We start from the raw sequence: 11,228 nt of genomic DNA, 5'->3' as shown, positions 1-11,228 counted from the left end.
GAAGTCTAGTCTAAAATGACTCTACTTCTCTCTTGATTTATTCCCTCAGTAAACATTGTAAACATGAGTTTATGGTCTCAATCTCTAGTTTACAGTCTTCTTCAATACAGCATGATGTTCATTTAGTACATTATGCTCCATTTAGAGTCAAACAGACCAGAAAGAGGGGATGCTTTAGCACCGTTAGCACTGTTAGCACCGTTAGCGGCATCACAGTTTTGAGAGCCGCTGAGAGGCAATACAAATGCTCCCAAACTCGTATTATGCACCTTTAAGTTACGTAACAAACGTACTTATTTTATGATCTTTACCTAAACCAGGTAGTTTTGTTGCCGAAACCAAACAGCAACTGTTCACCACAAGTGTTTGAACTGAGACGGTTGCGAAGAAGATGCGTTGATCTCGTGGTGGCAGCTGTCATGTCGCCGCCTTTAAACGAGCGCTCCCAGTCTCCCAGTGGGCTGCAGCTTATTTTAACCGCATCGTTGAGAATACGTGGAAGCATCGCTGACTGTGTGACTTCTCAGTCGTTCCTTGGATATGGACGCAGATGTCCAAAACCCTTCTTTTTTTTTTGCCCCCCCCCCCCCAGGTCCTCGTTCCTCACAGTCACTCTGCTGCGTTTACAGCATCGATGTGAGAGTCTGCTGCAGAGAAAAGTCGAAGAGACTCTCCCAAGTGTGAAGTGCTTCATCAAGTTGAATTGACGACAGAGCGAAAAAACAGCATCAAGTCAAAACAGAGGAGGTCTCTCTGAGTCTTTAAGTCCTAATTTACCAGACGGATTGCTTTGTTTTTATTCGCAGTTGAATATTTGTAGATTATTTAAAGACGTAATGTGTAAATATTTCTCTTAGATCTCTCCTCATCTATTATTTACTCACAAGTTGTTGAACATCATAGATTCTCTGAAAACCATTAGGATTGTTCTTTTAATGTGCAGCATGTCATCGATGAGGAACTTGTGTTTTCAGTTTTAATCACCAGATGTTCCTGAATTATTGCTGATAATAACATTTCCTCTCCGTCCTGAAGACACCGAGGCCGATTCCAGAAGACAAAACGCTTCCAAACTCTTGAAAAGCAAAGAAATAAATGAGCTTTGAGGTGAATAACAGAAGAAGAATGAAACATAACGTGATCTTTCATCATCATGGGAGTCTGTTGAGGTGGTTTTTTTGGATGGCTGCCTTGTTTGCCCCCCCGAGCTTCGATCAATACGTCGACTGTGGAGTCACTCCAGTGAGGTTACTGGTGTGAGTCGGGAAGGGAACTGGTGGAGCTCCTCTGTGGGGAGAGAAGCTCCAGCTTCAGAGGAAGTGAAAGAAGTCAAAATGAATAGAAATCAATCAGAGAACCTTTTCATAGTCATTGTCTCTTTGTAGTCTCATTGAGTCTCTTTGTAGTCTCATTGAGGCTCTTTGTAGTCTCATTGTGTCTCTTTGTAGTCTCATTGAGTCTCTTTGTAGTCTCATTGAGTCTCTTTGTAGTCTCATTGAGTCTCATTGAGTCTCTGTAGTCTCATTGTGTCTCTTTGTAGTCTAATTGAGTCTCTTTGTAGTCTCATTGAGTCTCTTTGTAGTCTCATTGTGTCTCTTTGTAGTCTCATTGAGTCTCTTTGTAGTCTCATTGTGTCTCTTTGTAGTCGAATTGAGTCTCTTTGTAGTCTCATTGTGTCTCATTGAGTCTCATTGTGTCTCTTTGTAGTCTCATTGTGTCTCTTTGTAGTCTCATTGAGTCTCTTTGTAGTCTCATTGTGTCTCTTTGTAGTCTCATTGAGTCTCTTTGTAGTCTCATTGTGTCTCTTTGTAGTCTCATTGTGTCTCTTTGTAGTCTCATTGAGTCTCTTTGTAGTCTCATTGAGTCTCTTTGTAGTCTCATTGAGTCTCTGTAGTCTCATTGTGTCTCTTTGTAGTCTAATTGAGTCTCTTTGTAGTCTCATTGAGTCTCTTTGTAGTCTCATTGAGTCTCTTTGTAGTCTCATTGTGTCTCTTTGTAGTCTCATTGTGTCTTTTTGTAGTCTCATTGAGTCTCTTTGTAGTCTCATTGTGTCTCTTTGTAGTCTCATTGTGTCTCTTTGTAGTCTCATTGAGTCTCTTTGTAGTCTCATTGTGTCTCTTTGTAGTCTCATTGTGTCTCTTTGCAGCCGTTTGCATCTCTTGGAGTTGTTTACTGTCTCTTTTTGTTGTTGTCTTGAATCTCTTTGTAGTTGTTTACTGTCTACTTGTGGTCATTTTGAGTCTCTTTGTAGTTGATTTGTGTCTCTTTGTGGTTATTTTTCTCCCTTTCATAATCATTGTGAGCGTCTTTTGGTCTCTCTGCAGCTGTTTGCTCTTTGTAGTTATTTTATGTGTCTTTGTGGTAGTTTTGAGTCTCTTCCTGGTTGATACGTGTCTCTTTGAGTGATTTTGTAAGTGAGGAACCAACCCTGTCACTTTGTGCCCGTTAAGCCCGCTCAGTAATCCATCCATGACATTAGCCACTTCTAGAATAACACACCACAATCTCTGACCCAACTGTCAGCGGAGCTGCATTGTGAGTAATGTAGACATCAGGTTTTGACAAGGAAGAAGAATGAAGAAAAGCCGATATCTCTGATTCTGCTACTTCAATTTGGATTTTTTTTAAACGGTCTATTGTGAGTCTGATTAGATCAGTGGAGGAGGATCAGCCAAGTACAATTCATCATGAGGGGGACATGGATGTGAGCATCAAATGTCATGACGACGCCTCCAGTAGAGACATTTCCACCAAAGTTAATTGAAATCAGTTTTTTTTCCAGATTTCCTGCTAACAGAGACGACTGAACATAACTCCCTCTGTGGATTCGATAATTAAAACCACAGCTTGATATGACTTCATTTCCTCTTGATGTGAAGCAACATGCCTGAACAATCATTCTTTTTTTTACTTTTGGGCGATAAGCTTCACACTCTGTCGAGCTATCGACTTCCTGTCTGCTGTCATCATTTCATACCGAGTGTCCTTGTTATCGATCGTAATATGTGCTTTTCCACACAGCCGATGTGCACTCAGCCGCCCTGCAGCCCACTGAATCCTGGGAAAAAAAGTCCAGGTCACGCACTGTAAACCCCCCGAAGCTTGGCTGACCTTAACTTTTCATTTTCTTTCCTCTTATTCTGCAACAACGATGTGCCGAATATGAAACCGTTTCATGTTCGACAACACAAAGCGCGCTGTGGAAACAGAATCTTTGTAGCTGTTTAATGTCTCTCTGTGGTCCCTTTGAGTCTTTTTGTGTTCTTGTTGCATCTCTTTGTGTCTCTTTGTAGTCGTTTTGCTTCTCCTTGTGTTTCTTTGTAGTGTTTTGGTCATTTTGAGTCTCTTTGTGGTCTGTGTTTGCATCTCTTTTAGGTCTTTGAGTCTCTTTGCAGCTGTTTTGTGTTTCTTTGTGGTCATTTCTATGTCACCTGGTAGTCTTTGTGTCTTTTTGTAGACATTTTATGTTATTTTGTGTCACTTTGTAGTTTTTTTGGTCTTTTTTGCATCTCTTTGTGGTCCTTTAGTGTCTCTTTGTAGTTGTTTCATGTTTCTTTGTCGTCTTTTGTGTCTCCATGCTGAGAATGAAAATTCACTCTCTTAGTCTGTTCCGTAAAAGTAACGGCTTGTTAACAACTTGTTTTATCTCCTGCAGAGATTATTGTAATATAACATATATATATATATATATATATATATATATATATAAATATATATATAAATATATATATATATATAAATATATATAAATATATATATATATATATATATATAAATATATATAAATATATATATATATATATATATATCCTTACAGTGTTTGTGCAGATCCTTTAACCTTCATTTGTCCAGTAAAGTAAGATGTTGTGAGACTTTGCTAGTTTACTTATGTACTACATAAATATACTATACTAATATACTTAATATACTGCACAGCTAGTTTAAATAAACACGTTTAAATGCAGTTTTCTGTCTCCCAAAAAAAACACTTTGAAACCCAGAGGGATTAAAAGATAATTATCTCACAAATTCACCGAGCTAGGAAGCACAAACTGTGGAAGAAAATGTGTCGTCTGGTAAGAATATATTGTATATGGTGATATATGTTTTTATTCATCCATAAATACGATGGAATGCATCCCATCAGCTTCCTCAGCAGTCGGTTTAAACCACCTGCAGTAACGTTCACACACAACTCCACCTCCGATCCCGACATCTGATTGGAGTTTGGCCAACATACTGCGTGCAGCTGGCGGTAATATTCAGCGGCAGTGTTTACTCAGCGCTGTTTGTGAGATGAGAGAAACATTCGCGGCGGAACATTTTGTGTCAGATGAGTCCTCAGCGAGGCCACGCATCCCCGAATGTGTGTGTTCAGCCTCACACCTCCTCCCTGAAACTTCATTTTGTGTCATCGTGTGGAGGAGGGAGGGAGAAAGAAAAAAATCAATTGCATATTGGCTTTTTTTTCTCTAACCATCACTCTTGAAATCGAGCTTTTACAGCTTCAGAGAGCAATTTCCTCGACTGTTTGAGGTTCAGATATCTCGTGGGTGATTCAGCAGGTCCGTTTGAGTCTTTGTGGGTCTCTTTGTCGACGTTTTACGTTTTTTTTGTGCTCATTTTCAGACTCTTTGTCGACGTTTTATGCTTCTTTGTGTTCATTTTGAGTCTCTTCCTGGTTGATCCGTGTCTCTTTGAGTGACAGTTTGTCGGTAAAGGCCAGAGGGGCCCCTGACACTTTGGACCCCTAGGCCTGTGTCCGGTTTGTGTGCTAAGTGTTCCAGCCTAAAACCTCCATCCTGATGCTTCATTTCTGTCATTGCGTGGAGGAGGGAGGAGAAAGAAAAAAAATCAATTGCATATTGGCTTTTTCTAACCATCACTCTTGAAATCGAGCTTTTACAGCTTCAGAGAGCAATTTCCTCGGCTGTTTGAGGTTCAGATATCTCGTGGGTGATTCAGCATGCCTCCACAATGGCAGCAGCCCGGGTCCTTCACAGCTCTTAGCCGGGGATAAAGACCCGCTCAGCCGGTGCGTCTCTGCGGGCTTATCTGGCCGGCACCACTCGGCGAGCGAGGCTGAGATTCTGGACTGTAAATGTCAAGATATTGCAGGGAGCGTCCGCCCGAGAACATGCCTTGATGGAGTAACTTTTATCTGGCAGCGCCGTCGTTTGATGTGCTAAACGGATGCTCACGTTGAGTTGCGGCTGAGCAGAGGTAGATAAAGAAATGAAGCAAGGGAGGAGGCAGAAACACATGCTAGCAGGCTAAACATTCAAGATTCTCGTTAGCTTGGATCCAAAAAACAGCAGATTTAAGTTCCTCATTTCTGTGTTTTACCTGGTTGAGGAAGGAGCTTGGAACCAGTGATGACATGAATGTGGCTCCAGAGACATATTTCAAGTATACTGTAGTTTATGAATGCAATGAATCAGAAGGTTACCCACGTCACATGCTAACAGAGACAAACACACCTCAATCACAGGAAACATTAAAAAACACGAAACACTAATGAAAACATTCAGTGTTCAGCTCTGAAGACATGACGCTTCTGTAACACGGCAACATTTCTGTCATGCTTTCATATAACTAGTGCAGTTTGATCAAGTGCTGCTTGCAAGGGCGTGAAGAAGCGTTTGGTTGTAACGTTAGTTTATCCAGCATCCAGCAGCAAACGTTGACTGAAGAGCCGCTGCGCTCGACATGCTGGAACCGCAGTTTCAATCATATAACCTGAAATTGCACGATATCTGAAGGAGTTAAGACGGTTAAATGTTTTGTACCTTTTGTAACTGACACAATCTCGCTTTTACAATCAAAAACTTGAACTCATAAGCAATAAAAACTAACCATCGCTGAATTCAAATCTCTTTGTGGTTTTGCTTCTTACTTGATTCTTAATGTTAAACATGTCGTGTGTCCAAAATGCACCAACCAAGAGACTTAGTAGTTCAAAAGTTACGAGACAAAATGTAAAGTTAGTTGTTTTACCATCATCTGGATGAACGAGATATGTGAAGGACACACACACACACACACACACACACACACACACACACACACACACACACACACACACTTATACAGACGGACAGATTCCTTTCTTCTTTGGTGGGTTTATTCATTTATGATTACACGTGGCACTTTGCTGTCACAGCATTTACTAGAACTTTTAGTTAACCTCAAAAAAATCTGGGACTATTCTGAAAAGTAATAATTGTGTTGTCAAGGTGAGAAAAGACAGACAGGTAATAATTGTGCTGTGAAACAGTCTGCAGTCAATCAAACCAGCTTTGGTAATGAGTGGATCAGACTGAGCAGCCGCAGTGAAGGCTTTCTTCATTCATACAGTTTACATCGGTTGTTATTTATTCACAGTTATGGTTGTTACGCTTGTTACACAATGTTTTGCATGTTACGTAACAAAGTACGTTTTGGGCGGTTATTTTTTCACGTTAGCAACATTGTTACATTTTTAACGTAACGTTTGTACACTTGTTACGTAACGTTACAAACAGTTATTGCGGTTGTTATTTATTCACAGTTATGGTTGTTACGCTTGTTACACAATGTTGTGCATGTTACGTAACGTAAGAATAGTCAGTCGTCTGTGCTGCTAACATTGTTACACTTGTTACGTAACATTCCATTTGTCTATTGCAGTTGTTATGTTTCCATGTTGAAAACAAAAAAAAATAATTTTGTATTTCTGTTGCCTAAACCAAACCAATTGTTTCACAACGGTAACCAAATAGCATTGTGCGTTTTTGCAGCTGTGTGTATTCTGTGTACAAATTGTAAAGCCGTCTGAGGCAAATTTGCAATTTGCGATTTTGGGCTATACAAAAACAAAGTGAATTGAAGTGAATTAAATCGATACGAGGCTGATTTGAAACATATTCACGACATGTATTTTTACGTATCCTGTGGTTTTTATAAAGCCAACATTTCTTTCTGACGTCTGGCTTGTGTGAACAAGTGGATTCTTTTTTTAATCAGAGACAGAGCTGAAGATGATATTAATCAAAGTTATATCCCAGAAGGAGGAGAGGAAGACGTCTTGAAAGGTGTGAGATCTGCAGCTTAATAGGTTCATCTCTTTGTAGGAGGAGGGATGGAAAAACGTATTAAGACATTTCAAGGATCCGTCTGAGGGCAAGATGTCGGCTTAAAAATAGTCGCAGTAGAGGACGGCGTCCAATTTCCTGTCATTTAAAGCAAATGGGAAATAAATTGACTCATGAACTAAAAAAAAAAACATGCTTCTCAGAATTAAAGCTAAATATCCTGAAAAGCATGTTGTGTTTTTTTCACATCTGTAACCCCGAATATCTTGAGTACCTGAAGGTGAACGAGAACCCAATCAGAGAGAAAGACGCTGCAGTTCTTGACAGGATCCAGAAGAGACTCGACAACCGCTGTAGGAAGGAGACAGAAAACAACATTTTTATTTTTATTGTATTATTAGACGTGAGGTCTGCTTTGTTTTTAGGAACATATTGGCTGTTGTCCTGGGTGAAAGTCCCGTCTTTGTTTGATCCGTTCGTTCACTCCTATGTTGACTTTGGCGCTTTTTAAACGTCGTCACCTCACACTTAAGTGGATTTTAGACGAATTGTAGTTGATGAACATCCTGACGAGATAAAACTCACAGTTTTGGCTTCACGCCGTGAATAAAGAGTAAGCTATTCAGATTTTCTCCACGTCAGCATCCAGATAGAAAGCAGGGAAAAAAATGATTCCAACGTTGAGGTCCTCCGGCACTAATTTCACCCTGAGCTTTGTGACTGGAGCACCAGAGCCTCTCATGACATGCAATTTACCGGAATAATATAAGTGTGATTACCCTCTGACCCCGTCTTCTACTTTTGAGGATTACAAAAACCAACGTTTGGAATTCATGGAGAATATTTGAAGGCTGTGTGTCCGAGGGGAACCGAACACCGTCCCGCTCAGCTGATAAAGTAGTCCCCCTTTTTATTTTTTATTTTCTTTATTCCCAGCATGTGAAAGGCAGAATTAGAAATGCTTTGTCGAGACAAAATGTCTCGCTCGGGTCCTCGACTGCCTTCTAATGCACGACGGGGGAGACGTCTGTAATTTACTGGCCGTTCATTTACGTCCGTGGCTTTTACTTTTAAAAGGAGCTGATGAGAAAGAAGTCACAGATCACTTCAGAGTGCCGAGGAAAAGCACAACAACACATTAAAAGTGACCTTTCAGGCAGTTAACTGTCTCACTTATCCGGAGAGGAGCTTCAGACACATCAGCTGTATTACCCACAAACAACAGAAAGACGGTCACGGGTCACAAGTACTGAGCTACTTGTACTTCACTGCAGTATTTCTGTATACTTCTACTCTACCACATATATCAGCTTTAGTTAAAATAAAGACTAACAAGACTTAAACAAAAGTAGATCTAAAATTATTAATGAATTAGAAAATTAATTGGCAACTACTTTTTTATAATCATAAAATCATCCTCAATAATGTTAAGATTTACTGCTTTTCTTTTGAATATTTTTTATATTTTCAGTATTTTTACAAACCAAATAATAAATCGATTAATGGACAAAATAGTCAGCAGATTAATCCACAGTGAAAATAATCATTAGTTAGTAAAAAATATTAACATTTGCTTTATCTACATTTCACTAATTATAGTGACGTACTTTTAGGGACATTTTACTAAACCAGAGTATTTTTACTATAACAGTATGTTTACAGTGTTCTTCACAGTGAGAATACTTTATTAATCCACAGGTTAAATGACGTTGCATAAAGTCACTCTTTCCTTCTGCAGACTTTGCTGTTTATTAATTCATTTAGATTTATTGAAGTAAAGTGATTGGAAGAAAGGCAGGATTTTTAAAAATGAGCCCAGATGTTTGTTCGGTAAAGTTTGGTATATTATTTTTCTCCAAAACTAAATGAAGTCTTTTGCCATCATCTTCAGTGTTACTCTGCCAGCAGACGGAGCGGACACAGTTGTCTAATGTATTTCGTACGCCTGTCATCTCAAGATCAAGACCTAATTATCTCGTTACCGCCAGATAAGAAACCGTGTCCTTGTTGTTATGACTTCATTATCCAATTTTTTTCAATAAGAATGGCTCATGACTTATTTCATTATGTGGAAATAATGACTTCACGATGACTTTGATGGACCGTGACGGACAGAAGCCCCAGATGAGACGTTTAAGCAGAGATCAGGTAAAAACAAAGAGACGGAAGAGTGTTTGAATAATCATTCCATCATTTAATCAGGAAATGTCTGAATATATGTAGAAAACATTGGCAGCAGATTCCTCATAGACTGCACATAAAAGAATGAGACTGTACTTTACGTTACGTACGCTGCGCTACGTAAGCTACGCTTTCTATGCTATGCTATGTAAGCTATGCTATGTAGGCTACGTAAGCTACGCTATGTAAGCTATGTTATGCAAGCTATGCGATGTAGGCTACGCTATGTAAGCTATGCTATGTAAGCTACAATCTGTTACGTTACAATTTATACTCTACACTATGTACACTACGTTATGTACTAAAAGCTTTATACTCTGTGTTTTGTACACTACTTTATGTACACTACGTTATGTACGCTACGCTACATAACGTACGCTGCGCTACGTAAGCTACGCTTTCTAAGCTATGCTACATAAACTACGCTATGTAAGCTATGTTATGTAAGCTACACAAGTTTCGTGATGTATGTTACGTTATATTATATACCCCACACTATGTACACTACGTTATGAACTCAAAGCTATGTACTCTATGTTTTGTATGCTACGTTATGTATGCTACGTTATGTACGCTACGTTATGTATGCTACATAACGTATGCTACATTATGTACGTTACATTATGTACGTTACATTGTATACGTTACATTATATACTCTACGCTTTGTACACCGTTATGTACTCGAAGCTATGTACTCTATGTTTTGTATGCTACGTTATGTACGCTACGTTATGTATGCTACATAACGTATGCTACATTATGTACGTTACATTATGTACGTTACATTGTATACGTTACATTATATACTCTATGCTTTGTACACCGTTATGTAATCGAAGCTATGTACTCTATGTTAGTCACATAACATTTAATGAGTAAACAGTGACTTCTGGTTGCATGCGGGACACAAACAGCCATCTCCTGGGTGAAAGTCCTGTGTTTGTTTGACCGGTCCATGCATCCCGACCTTTAAACTACGTCACCTGACTTCCTCCTTTGCGCCCGTCATGACGACTGATGACTACAACCACTAGAGTCACCGAAAAAGAGTTTGAATTTGCTGTTTCTTTGACTGTTCGCACTACATGAACACGTTTAAGAGGTATGTTGCCATTTTATACATGAAGTAATTAGTCTATTAGAAAATAGAAAATATTAGAAAATGTCATTATTATTTGAATATTTGGTTAAGAAAATAAGCATTCATTGCTGCCCTTACAAAGTACATGAATAAAACTGCACACTTAAAAAGTTTTTAGAGCCACATTAAAGGAGTCCTACACTTAAAAACATCCTATGAGGTGTTAAATATCTCAGACTGGAGGATGAAAATAAATAAATAAAGCTTTTCTTGATTTGTAGAGATGACCCTCAAAATTTTGACTGTTAAACATAATGAAACATTTAAACTACATTAATACGCTTCAGCTTCAGACGGTATAAAGTTATAGAGTTATTATTATGAACCAGGGTCGCTCTCCGGTTTGGTAACTCTGTGATAAAATGTTGTAATTTGCTTTTCCAGTGTGCTCATTTTCACCTGCCATAGTGATTTCCTGTTTCCCAGAATGCCTTCTTCTTCAAACTGTCTTGTAGCCGAATTGCTTTCTGCCTCTTTCCTCCCGCGGGTGCAGACATCGTCTCGTAGCTCTCTGATGGATTCCTCCCCGCGTTCCAAAGTGGAACATTCTCTGACACCAGACTCTGTACATGACGTCCGGTCATCAACGACAAGAAGCAAATAATAAATCAAACGCGGATGCAGGAATGCACAGAACATGAGCAACACACACCGGGCAGAGAGGTTGAACTGTGCAAAGCTGCTTTCTATTTGTGGCGAGGCGTTGAAAGCGGAGCGGCCTGAGGCGGCGTCGTGTTGTAAACACTCACAGGTCCAGGTGAGTGTGTCAGTCACTCTAATCCCACCGCTCTTCATTCTGCTGCTGAGTCACATAATGGAGCCCAAATTAAA

At 39.4% G+C, this 11,228-nt stretch overlaps 1 long non-coding RNA gene across 1 annotated transcript; it reads right to left on the bottom strand.

Annotated features, from left to right (window-relative positions):
* Nucleotides 1–6,943: 6,943 nt before the first annotated feature.
* On the bottom strand, nucleotides 6,944–11,028 carry LOC137871356 (uncharacterized). Its single transcript, XR_011102796.1, has 3 exons — nucleotides 10,797–11,028; nucleotides 7,348–7,424; nucleotides 6,944–7,211 (listed from the first exon to the last, which is right to left on the bottom strand). It is a non-coding gene; the product is annotated as an uncharacterized lncRNA (long non-coding RNA).
* Between the last annotated feature and the right edge of the window lie 200 nt (nucleotides 11,029–11,228).

Source organism: Cebidichthys violaceus, unplaced genomic scaffold (assembly GCF_023349555.1).
Source record: "Cebidichthys violaceus isolate CVI_PGR_0920_01 unplaced genomic scaffold, fCebVio1.0.p SCAF_14, whole genome shotgun sequence".
Classification (NCBI taxonomy): Eukaryota; Metazoa; Chordata; class Actinopteri; order Perciformes; family Stichaeidae; genus Cebidichthys; species Cebidichthys violaceus.
Note: the sequence above shows the minus strand (reverse complement) of the source record. Positions and strands in the feature narration are given on the sequence as shown.